Source organism: Lissotriton helveticus, chromosome 9, assembly GCF_964261635.1.
Source record: "Lissotriton helveticus chromosome 9, aLisHel1.1, whole genome shotgun sequence".
NCBI lineage: Eukaryota > Metazoa > Chordata > Amphibia > Caudata > Salamandridae > Lissotriton > Lissotriton helveticus.
The window spans coordinates 961,343,608-961,364,452 of record NC_136070.1 but is presented as its reverse complement, the minus strand read 5'-3'; the positions used below and the strand labels follow the sequence as shown (position 1 = coordinate 961,364,452).

At 46.8% G+C, this 20,845-nt stretch overlaps 1 pseudogene; it reads left to right on the top strand.

Moving 5' to 3' along the window:
• Positions 1-258: 258 nt before the first annotated feature.
• On the top strand, positions 259-16,769 carry LOC144783330 (uncharacterized; annotated as a pseudogene).
• Positions 16,770-20,845: the final 4,076 nt, after the last annotated feature.

The window sequence follows — 20,845 nt, the reverse complement described above, 5'->3', positions numbered from 1 at the left end:
ATGACTGAAGTGAGTACTGTAGTTAATACTACAAATACTGCAGCTGATGTAGTTTGTACAGATCCAACTCTTTTGATGTTTTCTGGTTCTCATTCTGCACCTGTGGCCCTGTTTTTTCAACAAACTGCTTCTGGTTATTATGTAGGTTCAGATGACACTTTTGATACTTCCTGCATTTTAGACATTCCTCCTACACAGGCTAATGTTTTCCTTTCATGCCTGGAGCACACTTATCTAGTCTCTTAATGGATATATGTTTGGATATCACTATCCTTGGTTTTTCTATTCCTTTGGATTGGATTTGTGACTCTTTTGTTCTTGCTGATAAATGGCTATTACCTTCCAAAACGTTCTACCACAGAAATGGTTCACGAGGTGATAACGCCTAATTCATCTTCACATACGCTAAAAATAGACTTGTCCCTTCCATTTCAGCTGTCCCACTAGCTGGTGGAATTGTCTGCGATAAAGTGCCATATGATATATTTGGACAGACAGAAATATTGCAGATTCCTTATGTGTTTAGAGTTTCATTGGGTGATATATTTGTACCTGGGTTACATTCTGATGATTGGGATGTCGAGACTGTAAACTCCACGCTCTCAGAGCTGGAATACTACACTGTTTTTGAATCAGAGGATCGGTACTTGACTACTGCTAATTATGGTGACATTTCCTGTTACCATCATTATGGACATTACTATTTAGATCAAGCTAGTGTTCAAGGCACACCTTTTCATTATACACATTGGGAACATTGTCCTACTCCCCAGAAGGGAGCTCCAAAAAATACAGGGATAAATTCACATATTTTTCTAGGCATGATGCATCACACCCGACACCCTTCTATTTTAAACTTGTCCCTACACCACCAATGAAATATATGCTTACACAAACTAAGCTAATATATACAGACAGAGGCATAGAATACACCAAATTTCTGGGGGGGGGGGGACAGGGACAACCTTGTGCGTGTGTGTGCGCATGCGTGTGTGTGCATGTGTGTGTGTGTGCATGCAAGCGTGTGTGTGTGCGTGCATTATGAGGATGCTTGCTGCAAGAGTGGGGAAGCACCTAGGCAAATACTGTATTTTCCCAAATCTCCTTACTTTACGTCTTCAAATCTTACTGCTGCCTTCAGGCATGGGTCCTCACGGCGTCAGGTATGGTAGGGCTGAGGAGGGCCTGTATCAGACAGCAATCAACAAATGACCTCTCCCTTTGTTCTCAGAAGCTCAACCTACGGGCAGCTGTGGCTGAGATTATAACAATTCCTGGAGAGTTGCAGTGAAACAAAAGTGTAGGGAGCGGGTGGTCTCTGTGACTATCACATTGGTCACAGGTAACTTGACGCAGGTCACAGGTCATGTGCAGTTAGGGCTGGCCATTAGCTTGGGAGAGCTGGGCCCAGGCCCTGGGCACCAATTTATGAGGGGTGCATGGAGCTGTGTGCATTATGGTTATGCCGACAGCAATGCCCTTCTCCTCTTGCTCCAGCCTTATCCTTGTCTCTGGCTGTTCGTTTCTGTATAATTTGCCAATGAAAGTGGTTTTAGTCCTTCATTATCACAGGGCTGGTGATATTTTTAACACCCCTTTTGCGCCTTTCTTACCTTCCCTCCACCCTCTGACCCCTGCTGGCAAACATCATCAAACACATAATTTGCATGGGCAGCTAAGCTAAATGTGATATGGGTGAGCTGGGGGAGGTCTGAGATGTTTGTGTTCAGGGGCCAGTCGCTGCTCATCCAGGTACTTAACAGTGAACACAAAGGAACCCCATGTTGCCTCATTCAATTCACTACCAGCAAGAGCGCCAGATTTCTCTCCGCCCACGCCATGGGCGCTCTGTTAGCAAAGGCTGGCTCTGCCTTCAGGGCCATTGAAGGTAGTGCTTTCGTGCACTAAAGACCCTGTGAATCAAAGAAGGGAGACGAGAAATTCTTTTGTCTTCTTGTTCCCCCTACCCTGCGTCCCCCCACTTCAAAATCTGGGGAGGGGATATGTCCCCTGCGTCCCCCACTGTTGGACTTGGCCCTTTTCCCTGAAATGTTTCGCTTTTCACCCCCCATTAGGTGACATCTCCCCCATTGTAGGAAATGTATGTGCCATGTGTGGTGTGAGAGGAAAATAATAAATGCTTTGTAATGGTGTACGCACCTTTATTTTCACCATTGCATAAATGTCACTTTTAAAATTGACGCCATTTCTGTCTGCTTGTAAATGTAATGTAAATGTGCTGGACTTGTAAAGCGCACAGCTGCCCGTGAGCGTCCCGGCGCTTGCTTAGGGAACCCGTCCTGGTATTCCCCTGTGAGAAACCCCGGCAGGGTGTCCACAAGGTGAAAGCCAGGCATCCCGCCGCGAGGGGCCGTAGTGGAGATTAAGCAAGCTATTGCCCAGAGTCGCAGAGTGTGACCCCGTGAGTTGAGTAGGCACCAGAGTGAGAATTGTCGAGTCCGTGGAATTTTTGAGCCCGAGACCCGCCGAGGGAATCGAACCCTGGTCCACGGTCGATCTCAGCTTCTGGGTCTGCCGCCTCAAACCACTGAGCCACGCTTCTCCACTTGTGCCACCTGCCTGAGGTAGGTTGGCGGTCTAGTGTTTGAAGTGACAAGGTGCTCTACACTTCCCCCAGTGACAGTGAGGCTGGAACTGCCAAGGACCTTCTAAAAGCTTCCAGCTCTTTCTGGTAGGTGGGAAGAGGGGTGTATATGTAGAGCAGTAGAGATGCCATGTGCTCAGACTGAGAGTGGACTGGAATGAGAGGGGACACTCCGCCAGGAGGTATCACCGCATGGGCCTATGTGCTGGCCCCAGAGCTCATCTGTACCCCTCTGCTGTCCACAGGGCCACTGAGAGCCTTTGCTGGAGTGAAGACTGCTGTGACAGGAGGAGTGCCACTTTATGGGAGGTGACTGCTTCTAGGAGTTACTGTCCTGTACTGATGGGTGCCCACTGTCTGCTGATCTTGCCCAGCCTGGCCTGCCTGCTCTGCTGCCCTAGCGCCTCGTGAGTGCTACACTTTGACTGCCTGCACTCCAAGGAGGTGAGGAGCGTGGGCGCTACTCCCACGGGTGGGACTCCGGGAACTGTGAGTCACCTAGCGCCTGGTGAGCGCCATATTTGAAGTGACTGTGCTGCTCTGCCTGCACTCCAGCGCCTGGTGGGCACTGTTTTCCTGATTACCAGAAGAGGTACACTATCTTCTGGCCCTGACGCTTCTAGTGGAACCTGGTACCTCGCACGCGCTATATTCAAGGTGCCAGGGGAAGAGGAGTTGACGCCTGCAGCGCTGTGCTGTCAAAGCACTATATTTCAATTCCCCTGTATGTGTGCTGCATTGGGGTGCTGCAAGAGTGCCATATTTGCAATGATTGTGCTCTGCTTGCTGCCAAGGCGCTACAACTGTGCCCAGGAGAAGAGGAGCGGACGTCTGCAGCACCAGGATTCTAAAGCGCTAGAAGGGGATCCCGGTGTGTGGGATTCCCCCCTGCCTGTTTGGTTGACAGTGGGCAGCTGCAACTTATTGGGGGGCATTGTACTCCTCAGGACAAGAGAGAGAGGAGTGAGAGACACTCCTGCACTGCCCCAGTGCTTTGCGCACTTTGCTTTTGCTGTTTTTACAGCCAGCCCTGACTTTGCGGGACATAGGGCATTTGAGCCCCGGAGAGAGGCCAGTTGGTCTGGGGCCAGTTTCAGAGTGTTGTGCCCCCGATTGGGGCGAACTGTGTGTATGCTAGTGCGAGGCCTATTAGGATGTTTTAGGTTAGGCCTGATGCTCTTGTGCCTAAATATGATTCTTGTTTGATGCATCTATGCCTTTTGGGATGCCACATGCGTAAGGAAAGGCTTACTGAGAGCACGTACTATGATTATGCCCCATGTGCCTTCTGCTAATGTTATGCCTCACACGTATGTTCATCCTAATGTTTTCGCCTTACAGATTTCCTACCTCAGGGGCTATTCACGTGGTTTATGCATATTGAGAGGCCTAACAGGATACTTTGGATTACATCTGCTCACAGAGGTTACTGCTTTTACACTGATGGAGATGCCCTGATGTTTTTATTGCAGGATTGAGACTGATGGACTTACCTTTTTTTCCCTTTGTCCTTTGCAATGGTTCTGGCAGCGGCTCGATTGGCCCTGCCATGTATATAATCCCCTTGTAAATATTGCCTTGGCGCCAGTTGGCGCAGTATAGAAATTATTGTGATTAATATCATATGTTTGACGCAATACAAACGTTATTCTTACCTAACCTGGTGTGGTCTCATTTTGTGGTGTGCCTTGTGTGTCGCCTGTGTGTACTGCGTGGATGCTTTGCACATGTCCTCTGGAGTTTGGCCCACCCGCTCTGCACCATGCTACCCCATTTCTAAAGCCCACACTTCCTACGCCCATGTATACAGAAATGTTTGTTACACAATTAGCTGTGTAAGGCTATGATTATTGGCAGATACCATTGATATGAAATTGATTTGTGGTACTAAACTGTGGCAAGTTCAGGGGCAGACACCTTGTTCTGAGCCTGTTTAATTCCAACACAAATTACTTTTTTGAATGACACAGTTCAACAGACTGCATGTCTAGGACTGGCAAAAATTAAAGACATGAATGCCCCTAACATTCCTTATTTTGCCTGATTTGCATAGTGGCAACATCTCACAAATTACACTGAGCAACCGATCAATAGTATGCAACAGAATGGCACAATTAATTCTACACTTTCAGGTCCAAACGGGTGGGTATTGTGGCCAGTGGACACAAATGGTTGTTATGCTTGTTTTTTTAATTCCACACCGGGGTTGAAGGCAAGCAGACCCGACAGCCATTATTCCCACTCTCAACAATCAGGTACTGTCACCATCTACTTTATATGTATATAAATTAAGTTTACACTTACCTGTTACATTTTATCACACATACGCCTTAACCATACATGCCTTTGCAATGACAATTCATTGTAAAGGCATGTGTGGTACAGGCATATGTGTGGCAAAGACTTGTGTAGTAATGGCATTGGTGGTAGAGTTGCAGTCATTGTAATGACCACGTTGTAAAGCCATGTGTGGTAATGACTTGTGTGGTTCCTTCATACAACTGCTCCAGGAACTAAATATTAGCTGGTTGTTCGCATTCTGACCTGCCTGGTTCACCTGTTTCATTGCCCTTTAGTGCCACTTCTAATGGGCACTGGATATCTGCTTGGCTTTACAATTCCCTGTCCCTATAGTCATGAACCTGTTGATGAGTCCAATAACTACCCTTTTTCAGAGTTGTCCCATGAACTCGTGGCTACTTCAAGATGCATGGTACCAGCCTCTCTTCATGGGGAAGATGAGTGCTTCAGCATGCAGTATAGCGAACTCTGGCGCTAATAACAAGGATGCAGGTTGCCCAGCTACTTCCTCAGTATTGGATGATAACGAGGATCATATTTTGTGCGGAGCCATCCTGTGCGCCCTGTGAACAGAGGACATGCTAAAGGAGGTATTGCTTTATTGCTTAGAACAAGTTTTAGATGGATATATAAAGTAATCTCCCATGCCTCTAACTTAATTCAAGGGATTAAGCTAGACCTTAAGGAAGACAAAGATCATTGGGATTCCCTGCTGATTGTAAATGCATATTTACCTTGTGATGCATCTAACTCTCATTTATTAAAATACCTATTTGCTTTCATCTCCACTATTATGGAAAGTGAAGATTGTAGGCATCTAATGCTGGTCAGTAATTTGAATGCCAAAGTTTCTTCCCAGAGCAAAATGTTATTTGCTAATGCCTCAAAAAATGAAGCATTAAACATTGCCCCAGCTCAGTTCCCGAATATTAGTCGGACTGATAAAAGAGGAGCATTATTACTTGAAGGTTTGAGAAGTTTAGATTTTTTAATTGCCAATGGGAGGTTAGGAAATGATATACCAGCAAATGATACCCATAAGGCACCTACTGGGAGAACCATTATTGATTACTTAATTGTCTCAGTAGATTATTTTTGTAAGCTCTCAAGTATGGAAGTTATGGAAAATGCTCTCAGCGATCACATGGTGATCTGCTGTAAATTTGAGGTGACCTGTGCTAAGGTAGGCTCTTGTAATTTTAAGGATAGTTCAGTAGGTTTTAATATAACAAATGGTAGAATCCATTGGAATACCATAGCTACCTCTAAACCTAAAGAGAACTTAACAGTTTTGATAGGAGATCAGCAGCACTTAGTGATGGCTGATTGCCACTCTCCTCAAACTGATTTATTCAAAGCCTTTTGTCGCAACACAAGTACCTTGGCTTCGCTATGTAAATCCTTGCATGTTCCAGCTAAACCGAAAGTGCATTTTAACCCATTGTTTCGTAAAAATATTGAAATAAATAAATTACTGAGGCCCCAGTCCCTGAACATTTCTCTCGAACAAAGTGAATTAGTAAATCTTTTAAAGAGGGAAAGACAGAGGAAAAAACGTTCCCTAAAGCAAATAAAGGAAGATCATGAATGGGCACAGTTTAAAGAGGCGGCTTTAAAAAAGAACTCTATAAGGTATTGGGAAATATTGGTTGATTGTTGTGGTACAAGAGTAAAACCTCTCCCCATTCCTATTAAAGAAGAAGAATGGAAATTACATCTAGTAGAACTTTATTCTGCAAATCCTAATTCTTCTGGTTCTCCCTCCACTCTACCCTATTCTTTTAAAATCCCTGATTCCAGCTATGTGCCCTTAATGGGTGAAGTGGTAGGACTTATTAAAAAAATTAGAGCCTCAGGAGCAATGTTATGTTATGTTATTTTTATTTATACCGCGCACAGCTGCCCCAGCGAAGGGGCGTCCTGGCGCTTTGACAAGGTAAACACAACACAACACTAAAAAACTCAGAAGGGCGAAAAGAACATCAGGAAAACTAAACAAATAAAAGAGTCTTGACGGCCCGTCTAAACAGGAAAAGGTCGTCAATTGCCCGGATATGTGGAGGGAGAGAATTCCACCACTTAGCCGCTAGCACCCGGAAAGAGCGACCACCCGCTCTGGCCAGTCTGAAACGCGGAACCACTACCAGATTCTGACCCAAAGATCTGAGGGTGCGCGGGGGACATACGGTGTCAGCAAATTCTCCAAAATTTGGGGAGACATCCCTTTGAGGATTTTAAACGCAAGACAAAGAACCTTGGGGCAGATTTATGTCGGACTTGCGCCACGTTTACGCCGCTGTTGCGTCACGCAACGGCGCAGAAACGTGGCGCATCCCTGCGACCTATTTATAACGTGACGCATCTAGGCAGATGCGTCACGTTGTAAAGCCCTGCGCCACATGAAACCTGCGTCAGGTTTCATGTGGGCGTTCTGTCGCAGGGTGGGCGTTCCCTCGTAGGAAAGCCCCGTAAAACTGACGCAGGGAAATGTACAAGATTTCACTGAGTCAGTTTTACGACGCTGCTGGGTCAAATCCTTACGCCCGCTTGAAGCAGGCGTAAGGAGTGACGCACCACGTTATGTATGGGTGGCCTCTGTACATTGCAGGAGTTGCATCGCACTTGCGACGCTACTCCAGCAATGCGCCGTCCGTACACCACAAGATGCGTCACCCATCTGCCCTTCCTTGCACCATGGTGCGCCGCATTGTAAATGCGGCGCATCTGTGGTGCCGCAAGGAGGGAATTGCGTGACGCATCAGTTCTGGCGCATCCCTGCTGATTTGCAGAGATGCGCCAGAACTCATAAATCTGCCCCCTAGAATTTAATCCTTTGGGGTATGGGGAGCCAATGAAGCGAGTGCAGGGATTTGGAAACCGAACACCTCCTTGGCAGACCAATCACCACTCTGGCTGCAGCATTTTGAACTCGCTGCAGCCGGGTGAGTTCTGCCTGATTAATCCCGGCTAACAGTGAGCTGGCATAGTCCAGCCGGGACAACACTGATGCTTGAACCACCAGTTGCCTGGTTGATGCATCAAAAAATTTAAGAATAGGTCTGAGCCCTCTAATGATGCCATAGCAAGAAGCTGCCACCTTCTTGGTATGACAGATGAAACCGAGGGTCGGGTCCAGCCACACCCCCAGATCTTTTATCACCGATGCTGGGAGGGGGGTCACACCTAGTTCAGAGGGCCACCACTTGTCACCCCACAACACCACCTGCTTACCGACCACCATAACCTCAGTCTTCTTGGTATTTAACTGGAGACAGTTGGAATTCATCCAGTTAGCCACTGCCCGTAGCCCGTCACAGAACCTGGGAGCCTCCATGTCTGAGTCCCCACTCAGCGTGACCGCCAGCTGCGTGTCATCAGCATATGAGACCATCGTCAAGCCCCATTGCTTGACGACCGCAGACAGTAATTACAAAGGAACCTCTGTTGTGGGCTACGTACCTGACTCCGTTGTTTGATTTTTGATATTTAAAGGTAAAAAATCTTCCATCTTGGTCTAGTAGTATTCTAATCCCTCTATATAAAAAGGGCCTTAGACATCATTGGGGTAACTGCCACCAAATAGCTTTACTTGACGCGTTGGGGAAAATATTTGCTTGTTGTATTCTTGACCATTTTACTGAATCGGTGGTGAAGGAGAAGGTTCTTCCTATAGAACAAGCAGGTTTTAGGAAAAATAACTCCACCCTGGATATCATCTCTCTGATGGAGGAAATCAAATCTTATCAATTGTAATATCCACAGAAAATGGCCTAAAACAAGGCTATCTATTAGCCCCACTACTCTTTTCCTTGTATGTGGAAGATCTACCTGAATGCTTTTCTCATTTAGAGGGAGATGCACCAAAGATAGGCGGCCGTCCGTTTGCATGCCTTATGTATGCAGATGATATTGCAGTGATGGATCTAACCTTCAATGGGTTGAATAAAAAGCTGATATCATTACAGAAATAATACAATGGCACAATTTTTGAAGATCAATGTTTCTAAAAGTAAAGTTTTGATTATGAAATGTAATAAAACCAGAAAATTACGTAATTTTAATTGGAAAATTAGTCCTAAAAAGCTGGCGCTGGTAGATTCTTTCCTCTATTTAGGGAAAGTAATAACAGGCAATACAAAGAATAAGCCTCATATCGAACAAAGCTCCTGTAAAGCGGTATCACATGCAAATGGCCTGCATATAAGTGCATTTGGTCTAAAACACTTTTTACACCTGCTTACTGTTTTAAAAGCAAAAATCCCTCCTACTTTGCTATATGCTATTGAATCTATACCAGTAATGGACTGGAGTTATCTAGATAAGGTTAAAGACCATATTTTATGCAAATTATGAAATTTTAACAAACTGGTCCCAATATCTACTATCAGATTGGAATTTGGCTTGATAAGCTCTTTTACTCAAGGTTTAGCCAGGATATTACATTGATGTAGAACCCTAGGATTGCCCTGAGGTGGCTGAATGTATGACGTTACAACACATACATTTGCAACACATGCTTTTACAATGCAGTTTTTACATCACAACATCCTTTACAACGCATTCCATTACATCACATTATACCATTACAACGCATACCATTACATCGCATTTAAGGTAAGTGTTGGATAGTGTAGGGGTAAAAGGTACTATTCTAACTCCAGCGAGTGCAACAGTAGGGTAAGTGTCGGATAGTATAAGGGTACTATGCATTGTAATGGTATGCATTGTAATGACTTGTGATGTAATGCATGCATTGTAATGACATGCGTTGTAATAACATGGTTGTATTGACATGCGGTGTAATGGCTGCGTTGTAATGACATGCAATGTAAAAGGATGTTGCGATGTAATGACTGCGTTGTAAAGGTAGTGTGATGTAATGACTGCGTTGTAAAGGTTGTTTCCCGGGGTGGATGGCTTCAAGAACCTCCCCCCCCCCTTTTAAAAAGTCTTGCACATGGGAGAGAAAAGACTGTTGTTGCTGTTTGTGGCTTTTGCTGCTGGAACCCTACAGCCATGGACAACTGGAAAGAGAAAGCCCCTGATGCCAAAAGTACCAAGGATTCTGCCCCAGTTTACCCCAGGACCAGTGGGTCTCTACAAGGGCCAGTGAGACTTGCCCTCTTGCACTCCATGAGGACTAGTTGTGGTAAAGCCCTAGCCTTCTGCACTCAGAGACAAAGACCAGGAGGAAAGCTGGTGAAGGGAGCCAGTGGAACCAGCTCCCTGTCTTTGCCAGGTACACCACTTTGTAGGCCAGAGGGCCTGTGGAAACTGCTCCTGGTGGCTAGAGCTCATCGCCAGAAGTAAAACAAGGCCAGGAACATATGAATTGCCCAACAGGGCCCCAGTTATGGCTTTATTAAGGTTGGTAACTTTTGAGCTCCTGGAGAAGCTGGGCACATGGCACTCTGCTGATTTTTCTAGAATTACCCCTGTGGTGGGCCTGGGCCCGGTGGTCAGAGCTAGATTGACAAACTAATTGTTTTCAGGGGAGTGGGGGTGCATGGATCACATACCCCAAGCCATAAACACCGTAAAGAGGACCTCATCCCTGACCCCCAAAGCCAAGAAGAAAGCAGGAGCATCAGTGCATCTCTACCAGTGATGGTGTGCCTGCCCCCACTCCCAATGCCTCTAGGAATCAACACCCTGCCCTCACAGAGCGGGTAGGGAGAACACAGCTGCTGGCTCCTGCACCGGCAACAAAGGCTGCTGGCCACGTGGGGAGCTGCTGGAGTAGTCAGGAATGGTCACACGGGCTGCCCCCAACATCTGAAGCAACCTGAAGTCCAGTGAACATGGACACCCATGATTAACAAGCATTTGCAATGCAATAGGTCTCGCATTTGTGAGACTTAGAGCTATTGGCATTGTAAATAGTAGTGGATGTTTTTAGACATGGACGTACATTAGGCACATTGTTAAAACTTTGTATCAAGCATAGCGGTAAACCACTGCACTGCACTACCCTTCTGACCATGAGCAACACTACTTCTCCCAAGCAAGCTGCAGAAAAAAAGATGGCTGGGGCTTCTTTGGAACGAATAATGAGGATGCATTAAAATTGTGCATTCCAAAGGAGTCTTAGCCATCTTATAAGCTTAATACTAGAGCGGGGGGACCTTGAGGCCAGCAAACAGGGTTCTAGTCTCCGAGGCTCAACATCCTGTGTGTCTGCGTAAATCACTTAATGTAATTGCTTCAATACCTGTAAAATTGCAAAAGAAAAAAAAAAACAGTGACGTGCGGAAAAGCAACAATTTCAAACAAGCAGTTCTTCAAAACAATAACATAAAGGGGCTTGCCAAAGACGGCATAGGGAATGGGAGGAGAGAGCAAGAAATAGTACATGCATTAGAGAGGATGGCCACTAATTTAAGAGAATAAATGTGTAATTCAGCTGGGCTCCTCAGCGGCCAATGGAAAGGATGTTTCGGGAGCGCGAACCAATGAGGAGCCACCAAATAAGAGTGATGCTGGAGTCAACGTATGGTAAACAACAGCCGGGATTTCGATGACAGGGAATCCTGGTTGATGCTTGGGTGGAAACAATATCTTGCAAGCAGCCACCATCTTTAGCAATTGTCTGGCCTTTTTGTTTTTCAAAACTGTGAGCCATATTCTTGTTTTTCTAAATGCCTTGCTTTGTCCAGAATTTCATTTTTTCACACCATTAATATTTATTATCGGTGGGATGAAAAATCGTGGATTTTAAAAGTATGTGCAAAAAGGTCGTCCAGTAATGGCCGGCCAAGAAGCATTTGCATGTCACCGAGCTTGATACATTGTAGAAGTTTTTCTATAATTGGACTGCAGTCAAAATCCAGTATTTTCCATGATCCATCCTTTATCACACACCCACCTTGCCACCATTTTCCAAGCAAGTTCACCGTGGGAACTTTAGCCCAAGCACTGGGGTAAAGGGTATGCTGATGTTCAGTGACAAATTATATTGCCATAGCTGTATGCCCATATTCCACTGTTATGCTTCAAAGTGTATAAGACTTGTCTTATACACGGAACATTGCGGAACATCTGTGAGGTACATCATATTTTGGCGGAAAAGAGCTGATATCTTTAAACAAGCGTCATTTTCCTACTTCCACCCGAAGCCAGGAGCGGGAGACGAGGCATGCGGATAAATGAAATTCATATTGGCGGTTGTTGTTATGTTGCCGCGGACTAAGAAGTGCCTTGAGGTGGGGGGGCGTGGGTGCGGTTTCAGGCCGGGTGCTCAACGGAAGCATACCTGTCCGTACACTGATCTGCATATTCCACGGGCTTCCCTTCACCAGGAGTCCCATGACTTGACATAAAATACATGGCAGAGTAATATCAATGGGTGTTCGCACCTCAAGGAGAGCGAGTCTTGGCCCCCCCGACCAGGGATTATGGGGCGGGCCATTTCCAGGGCTCCCGTTGCCTCGGTCCCTGCTCAGGAGAGAGGGGTGGGTGTTCTATACCTCGGCAGATCACTCAAAGCGCTGTATGTCGCAAGTACGGGGGAGCGAGTCTGGCTGCATAACAAACGTTTGGCAAAGTACTTCAAATTTCTCCCAGTAAAAGGGTGGGGGGGCTCGCGCTTTAGAAAGGAAAGTCTGCAATGCATTCAAGAGGCCGGGAGGGCTCTATGTATTGAATGTGCGAAAAGGGATTAAAAAAGAAAAAAATATCACTTGAAATGTGATCGGAAGAGACATTATAGAACGGGACAATATTGGGGCAGAGAGTGCTTTGAATTTATATAGAAAAGGGGGTTGGCTTATTTAAGCATCGTTTCTTTAAGAGCAAAAAAAAAAAGATTTTGTCACAACCCTGGTGTGAGTGCGAGGCGATGGGCCAGTTCTGGCATGTAGTACGGCTTCAGGGTTCAAAGGCTCCTCGAGACACAGCACAGGAGCTACATTTTTAATAAGGAATGCGCTTGTAAAAACATGTTAAAAGTTAAAAAAAAAGTAAAGCCCTCGAGTGGTGCGCGCGCGCCCCAGAGTGAGCAATCTGTTTTCAATTGTCGTGCACGCGTCTGTGCACGATAATTGAAAACAGATGTGGCCTGTGCGGGTAACCGCAAGCAATAGGCCATGGGCGGAGCAAAGGCGGGACATGCGCCCGCCTTTGCCCAATTGCATGCTGTCTTTCTTAGAAAGACGCACGCAAAGCCCAATAGCCTATGACGAAAACAAAATCACACGCACAAGTGTGTAGTAAGCTTTTCAAAGCCCTGTACTGATGACAATAAGCCTCGCAGAGCAAGGAGCGCATGCACGCTCCAGTGCTAGTCCTGCGAGACCTAAAAACCAGTGGAAAGGAAAAAGGAAAACAAAGGAACAAGCACTGACGGACAATCATTTATTGAGTGTTATTATTGTGTGCCAGCGAATGGTGATTGCTCGCCTGCACCTCCTTGGACTGCTCTGCATCCCTTCCCTGAGAGAATCAAGGGCTACAATGGGGTGCTTGGTCCCCAGTAAGATGAAATTGTGGACATATTGCTTGTGCAGGCCACACATTCTTCACAACTAATAACCCAATTTCCTACAGTCATTAGTTGGTCTGTGAGCATTTCATCAACAGAAACCCCATAGTTACAAATGCTAACTAAACACCTCAAAGGCATAAGGAACTCATCTTTTAAATGTTTTATTGGGCTTTGGAGCAAGGGTGTAGAAGTGACACCTTTTCAAAGTAACACTGATATGAAGTTTGAAATCCTTTCTAATTCACTTGTGGCCTCACCAGAACCATTTTGGAATGGTCACCATCTCGTGCCATAGTCCTACGGATCTATTGCCCATAAGAGCATAAGCAATGGAATAATATCATATTTTGCTTTCAACTGGCCTTTTGTCTAAATCCTTAGGATCATAAGGCCTGATTTTGAGTTTGGTGGATGGAATATGTACCGTAGTCATGTAGAAGTACTTTACGCCGGCTATAGGGAGGGTATTACGCTCACCAAATTTAGAGACGTGTGCTTGTCCAGCGCACATCTCTTGCATTTCCAGGAACCGCCATCAGGGGGGTTCTTGTAAACGCATTGCAAGTTTTGCAGGCTCTATCAATAAGGCAGAGCCATACGTCAAACTTTCAATATTTTTTCTATTTTCAAAAACAAAAATCACAAGCGATATTTTGGTTTAAAAAAAAATAAAAACACAATGGCCCCCATGGCAAGGGCGCAATTGAAAGGATTTTACTTTCACAGTTCGCCCATTCTGTATGGCGATATGTGAAAGCGAAAACTGGCCATGCGTTTTCCCACTCTAAATAGGACGGACAGATACGTGGTCAAACGTCCAAAGACTTCATCGGGCTGTCAGAGGTGTATGTAAGAGGTAGAGAATGAGTAGTCTCTTCTGTCTACACACTAAAGTTCTGCCCGCATCAAAATGAGGAGGCTGGAAGTTTGTTTTGGCAGAGAGTGTACTCCATCAAATTTGTGCCAGAGAACCTCTGTCAGCCAACGTCTAAATCAGGTCCAGAGGATGCTAAAAATTCCTCCTCCCATCTTTCCAGGGTATAGGAGGATGGTGCTTGCACTACAAGACCTTCTACTGTGCCTCAAAAAGAAAATGTACAAATGTACACTACCAATAGTGAGGTTTGAACCACCAGGTGCTGGCTATCGTGGTATTGCAAACCATAGGCAAAAACTAATGATTAGATGCTACATTTGAGAAGACATCAATGGTTGGTCTCAACAGTGTCTGTGCACTGGGAAAAGTGCATGAATCCAGTCAAAGAGGCAAATGACCACTAGAAGCGGTGTCACCACAATCGGAATGCTAGGGTAAAGTACTGGTATCAACTGCTCTGACTTTGTTTTCCTTGGTGGAAATGAGCATTGGCTGACGATAAAGAAAAAGTAGTGTGCTCACGGCAGAGCTACAAATCAAAAACAGTCCCTCGGCCGTCCACAGGTAGGACAGCAGCAAATGAAAGCCTCCAGGCGAGCAGGGTGGAGAAAATGCCAGTGGACATAACACTAGAAAGTCAGTCAGAATGTACTGCAATAGGAAGGTGTAATGATAATGCGATAGTCGGGGAGTTAACAAGTTACTTTATTCACAGCCCCAGAAAGTACAGCTCTCCAACTCTCTGCTCTGGCTTCTACCGACTTCGTGAACATACCTTCTATAACATTGAACCGGTTGACGCCTGAGCAGCTTGTGCAGAAACACTGCACACATTTACACCCTCGTGACAAAAGCTTAACTTCTCAAATGGGTAAAAGGAGGAAATGAATAATATACAGTAACCCTCCATAAAACATTATACACCGAAGTTCAATTATAATAAATAACATTATAATAAGATATAAACTTCAATCACAAATATTATCAGACAAATTCTTAGGTCTGATAATCATTCTTCCAAGCTTGTTTTTCTTTCCAATCTGTGCCTAATACCGCTTTCTGAGGCGGTAGCTTTATTATTGACATAATAATCATTTATAGTTTCTTCCACACATTTCTCTCTAATGCTATCCTCCCTGCAGCTATTCACACACCCAGCATTTTGTCTACTAAAAGGCCGGGGTGGCTCTTCCGCAAAGCCAGATTATCATCACTTTATTTTTCATCTGCTGGCTGAGCCAGCATGCATAGTGAGAGGCGGGCCCTGGGCCCTGGGAGGAGGAGGACTGGTTTGTGCACTTCTAAGTGAGCATGTGTGTTTGGCCAGCCGTCTTAGGCAGGTTAGAGAAACAGCACAGACTCCCTCCCCTGAGCGGAGCTTCAAAGCAGCCCACTCAGGCCAATCCCCACGCTGCTTTTATAGCATGAGAACAGCGCGGGGATTGGACAGGGAGTCTGTGATGCTGGGACCAGGAAGAACACTGAGGAACGATCCTGGACACAGCCGGCAGCTTGAGCAAAGTTTCTTTTTTTTAATTATTATTATCACCCTGCATCCCCTCCTGTGCTTCCCCTGCGCCCCCATCATCTTCTAACCATTTTTTGTTTGTGGCGGCCGCCACTGCTAAAATGATTGTTCTTGCATCTTCATAATCTGCTCAAATGGCACATTTTGACATACTCATGCAATCTGATCCAGTATCAATCTCTAGCTTCTCCCATGGCACACTTGGACACTTTAATGGACACAACAGGAGTCTAACCCTTACCTGAGTCTTATCTGAGTTTTCACATAATGCACAGTTTCTTAATTGCCTCTCTACTTCATTATCAACTCCAGGCCACCAATACCATATACAATTACTATTTTTGGCTGTGATACCACAATCTCAAAACACACAGTTTGAGTTTTTGTTCCATGGGTTCATGATCACTGTCTAATTTAGTAAATAGAGTCATAACTCTGTCTTCAAAAATGTGTAGTTACTTTCGCTGAACTATCATTACACAACAAACATACCTTTGTCTGTGGAATCCTTCTACAGCAAGCAAATGACCGACCTTGACCCGCAGGCCACAGTGATGATCAAACGATGCCATCTACATGTTTTCTTTTAGAAATTAAAGATATTGAAGTTGCGGATAATACATTTCCACATTATCAGACTCTTGATAAGGATGGCAGTGCTGGAGCGTCTGCTTCCTAAGGTATCGTCACGAACAGTCAGTCATTTTCATACTCGGGCTCTGTTAGTATTAGGAATAGTAACTGAACGAGTGCAATGCCTCCAGGACCTTTCAAAAATAAACACTGATGAGGATTATCACGATGATTAATTGCTTCGATTTTCGCAGAAAGCAATGGGGAAAATCGAATAATTAAATCCCAAACTCTCAACCATGCAGCTGCTCAGCCATGTTTAGATCTATGTGCAGAGATTTCAGTTCCTGAAGAGCAGCCAAGGCAAGGGGTCTTGAAAAAAGTGCAGTTTGTGGAAAAATAGCGCCCCCCTCACACCCCCGTCTCGTGTCCTGAATTAACCTTGACCTGACCCCCTTCTTAATACGCCAACAGCTCTGATTTCAGGAACAAAGGGGAGGGGAGTCAGTGCTCAGTTTATAAAGATAAGTGCAGTGCTTGAAATGGAAAAATAGAAGTGCAGGTACTCTGTCACAGAGTACATGCTTGTTTCTGAGAAGTGCCGGTACTCTCCAATTAAGTATCATGTCACGCTTGAGAAGTGCAGGTACTCTCCCTCTCAAAATGAAAAAGTGCCGGTACTCCGCACAGGCCCATTTAAAGCACTGGGTGGAATAAAATACATTTCGGGTGACGTCTGGATATTGTAGCCTGGTGACTGGGGGTAAACTGGGTCCTAGCGCAGGCAGTGCTAATAACATTCACACCATTCCGCCAGTAAAGTGCGGCGGGAAGACCCTGAACGGTCTCCCGTCCTTTATTTAACACCTCGTGCAATAAACAGACCACGCAGATGTTGAAGCGTAAAAGGCCATTTATTAGACCAGGCTGCACAATTAAACAATAAACCAATAACATCAACATTAAATAACATCAACCCCCATATCAACTCTTCTTGCCTCACTCTCTTCACCCACTCTGCCTCATGTCTCCAACCACTCCATGCCCATTCCATACCTCATCCATATGCACAAATCCTCTAGCATCCTACCCCGATATCCTCTGGCATGCCAGTCGTGCCTCCAGCTCCCCACATCATTCAAACTCCCCCCCCCCCGAGGGATGGGTGCGCCTGCTTTTGACCCCCCCTACCCCTCCAAAGTATCGCCAACCAGGGAACCCCCTGTAGGACGGTTACCTGCCCCACCCCCCTTGTAGGACCCTCCAGTACATCTTTCAACCCCCACTTGCTCACACAGACCTACAACACCAAATCGCCTATTCCACAGCCTACTGACCACATCCCTCATCTCCATCATATAATAAGCATTCCCTAAACGTGAAAGATGCACTCCGTCGTCCCTGAACAGTAAAGGTTCCTCAAGTCACAGCCCAGTGTGAGAGATCACTTGAATGTCCTTGTCCCCACAAAACAGTCTCATTGCTCTGTTGAGCTTACTCCGGGCCTTTTCAATAGCCCATGTTTCATTGCACCCTTCTAGACCTTTCGGGGGACAAACTCAGTCCAGGCAATGCAAGTCCCTGCAAGCCTAACTTTTAGCACCTCCAAGTCCCTCTGCATCAGCTGCAGAGAGCCAAAACCGACAGCTTCACCAAATCATTCTCCCCCAAGTGTATAATTAGTAAATCCGGGCATCCCTTCAGGGGAACCATCTTTGCGAGCCAAGGCAATAGTGCCCCCCATCGCATCCCTCCTTTACCCCACCAGTGCACCTCATGCTGTTGTCCTTTGAGTCCCAGGTTACGTCCGAACACCTGTTGCTCCGCATACTTGGATACCCAGTGAACGAAGGAATGCTCCACGATCCAAGTGACCGTCCTGGCCCCTGGTCTGCCCACTCAACCTACGAAAGAAAAAGATGTTAACAAAGGCCAAACGGAACAGTAAGTGCTGGATAGTGAAATACGAATTAATTGTATAAAACTTCAATAAAAAATGAATTCAACCATATGAGTGGAATCCTTTATTCAAGGAGACAAGGGAGTGCCTCAAAGGGATGCTGATAATGTTCCATTAAAAGCACTTACTGTTCCATTGTCTAGAGACGTCACCCGGCGTTAGATGTTACCTTGGGAGCACCCACAAACAGAAAATATTCAGGTCAAATTCAAACAAACAGAATTCAAAAGAAACTAAAAAAAAAACGCAGTGCACCTAGAGCGCAAATATCAAGTCATTCAAACAAAGGCCAAACAACACACAACGCCAAACCCAATCAGCTGAACCCAACTACACCTCACTTCCGCACATACCTCTCACAACACCTAGACTTCCACCTCCCAATCTGCCGAATCCTATCCCAGGACCACCCCAAATGGTATGCCGCCGGCGCTGCCCCAATGCGAAAAGAGTGGGTCTCAAAATCAGCCGTCTCCAGCCCCAGACACCGCAAAGCCATGCGCAACACTGCCAACAACTGCCCCGACTTCCCCCTTGACCCAGAACTGTGACAGAATATCACGCCAGAAACACCCTGCGATGCCGCCAAAAACCTCCTCCACTCAGAAACCGGACACACACTACCCCCTCCCATCTCACACAACCAAACCCATTTGCCCCGGCCCAACTGATCCGGCTTCGAATGCCCCAACCAAATCCCAAGACGCACACCGTCCAATCTGACCTCATACCTCCTGCCACACAGCGACCTCATGCCCAACAGTTCAGACACCCGAAAAACCCCAAAAAACATCCAAACCATGCACAGCCGAAAAATTCGCACTTCAAACGAGTCATAACAGCACTCCGGCAACACCCCAACCTGCGTAACAACAAATCAAACGTAACTGCCTCTCGCAACACCCCGCCTCCCCCCTGTCTTTCCCTGCCCCAACCCCTGAGCATCCTACTCAAAATCACATCTTTCGTGGGATCAAACCCCAAAAACAGGGGGGGGCGTGGCTACGGGCCGTGCATGGCGGACGTGGATTGAGATCGCGCTGTCCAACACCCTGCACATACGCTAATTATCCTGTAATCCCTGATTCTGCCGGACCCCCACCTCCGATGTAATGACACAGGAAGAGCCTGAGTGAAGTGTGGCTGAGTTGGGTGGCTGTCGAGGCTCCGGAACACAGCGTACGGACGATGTAGCGGTAAGGCCTTGCTGCGGGAGAGACGCCGCAGCCCACAGTGGGAGGAGGAGCCGAACGTGAACTGCAAAGTAGAGCGACGCCAGGGCTGTGCCCGGCTGTGTACAGCCCGACAACAGCAGTGCACACCGGAGCTGCAGAGCGGATCCCCCTACACCCTCACACAAGTCAGCACGGCCCAATGAATAAGCAGCGAGGGAATACTTCAGACAGGAAAGTCGGAGCCCCGAATACGTGAGGTGGGCGAAACCCTAGAACGAGGTAGAGGCAAGAATGGCGCTGAGTAAGTGAACTGTCCGGGGCGAGAACCGACACGGACGACGCAACATATCGCGGACCAGAAGCTGTTGGCCACCGAGAGGGTGCCCTGATTGAGTATTGGATGCCGCGACCTCAGTGAGTACATACGGGCGCCATTTTGTACGCTGCTGACAGGCGTAGACTGGAGCCATGGGATGCAGAGGGTGAACTGACCCCCTGGACGAGTGCTGCTGACCTGGGGTGCCGCCAGACTGCGCATTGAGGGTTCTCAGGGATTCACTGGGGAAGCGCCCTCCCCCCACCCGCAAACACGTACCTTAATTGCGGTAGCCGGAACGGAGGTCACAAACGGCTGCGGTGGGAGCAGAGGAGCCAAACTCGGCCTCAGGGCGGCGAATGGAACCATCTAGAGCGACTAGGGGGACACTCGCCTGGCACAGAACGCGGAGGGGCTACACACTGAACAGATAAGGGAAACCTAAAACGGTACCCATGTACTGCAGTGCTAAGAACAATAGTGGCGACACGTTTGTTGGAGACACTTGGAGATACACACTGGTTTTTCCCCTCCCTCCTCCTACAGAGAGGCACCTTCAGTAGGTGCGGCATACAAGCGGTATCTGGGCACTACTCGTGCGACGAGGAGCGCGCCGAGGCATACACAGGGGAGCACTTCAACAAATCGCCGACGGCAGCCGACCGGGGCTCTCGCCTTGGGATAGCGACATACGCCCTTGGACTCCTGGAGACGGCGGGCATAGAGCATTGGCGAAAATGAGGGGGCAAGCACGCGCCATTGGAGGATGACCGGACCACAAGAACGGGGTTGAGGCATGGGGCGTAGACTCAAACAGCCAGATCCAGTGGCGAATACCACGATGCAATCTACTGGCTCTGAGGACCCTCTGGCTTCCTCAAATAGCGAAATGGTACCGCCGACAGGCATGAACTCCCAGGAGGCCAAATTGGACTTAATCTTGACAGAAATCAGGGCCTCTAGAGAAGCACTGGAAACACGTATGGATGCGATGTCAACGGGGTTGTCCATTCTGAAGGCTGACCACA